Source organism: Tupaia chinensis, unplaced genomic scaffold, assembly GCF_000334495.1.
Source record: "Tupaia chinensis unplaced genomic scaffold, TupChi_1.0 Scaffold139917_1, whole genome shotgun sequence".
NCBI lineage: Eukaryota > Metazoa > Chordata > Mammalia > Scandentia > Tupaiidae > Tupaia > Tupaia belangeri.
Window position 1 is genome coordinate 256,916 of NW_006199796.1, and position 887 is coordinate 257,802.

Here is an 887-nt window from a genome sequence, read left to right on the forward strand (position 1 = left end):
CTCCCCCAACCTGTCTGGGCAAATTAAAAAAAAAAAAAAGTAAAAGTAAAAAATAAATAAGTAAAATAAATAAAGTTAAATAAAATAATCCTAAAATAATAATAATAAAAATAAAAGTTGATGGCCAGCAGATGGCATAGTGGTTACATTGCTGGACTCCCTCCTGGTGGACCCAGTTCTATCTGTGGACTGGGTGGCTTAAAACCCACGCCAGGCATGTGTGCATGCATGCCCAAGATCCCAGGAGGAGAATAGAAAAGACAGGATTACAGCATGGCCATCCCCTCTGCAGGGTTGATTTCTTTTTTTTTTTTAATTCTTTTTTTCTTTTTTTTTAAGGGGTTTTTGGCTAGGGAATTTGACCCTTTGGGGAGGGAAGAAAACAGAGAGAGACAGAGAGACAGAAAGCAAGAAATCACCCACCGGGGGGATGGCCATTCTCCTCTCGGGATCTTGGGCACGCATGCACACGCGCCCGGCGTGAGTTTTAAGCCACTGGGTCCGGGACTTGAACCATGGTCGACTACAGAGAGTCCAGCGACATAGCCATTACGCTAACTGCTGGTCACAAGGGTTGATTTCTTACTTTCCCTCTCGCTGTGTCTGTCTCTGGAGAGCACACGCACCTTAAGGCAAAAACCTCTCAAACAATCAATCAACCAATCAAGTTGATATTAATGAAGTGCCTGCAAATTCCAAAGCCAAATCAATAAACTATTCCCAGGAGAATCTGGTTTACAGTTCAGGTAACATCTAAAATAGGTCTTATTTAAGTAACATGTGAAAGGGCCTGTTCAGTGATGGCTGTTTGACAAGAACATGAAGTCATCCTGGGAATGGGGAGTGAGTAAAATACTTCTGACATCAGAATGGATACTGTGTAGATA

At 42.3% G+C, this 887-nt stretch overlaps 1 protein-coding gene across 3 annotated transcripts in view; it reads right to left on the bottom strand.

Annotated features, from left to right (window-relative positions):
* The window catches only part of MSH2 (mutS homolog 2), an 87,342-nt gene that overhangs the window by 26,711 nt on the left and 59,744 nt on the right, over window positions 1–887 (bottom strand). The gene's annotated exons all lie outside the window — the stretch shown is intronic.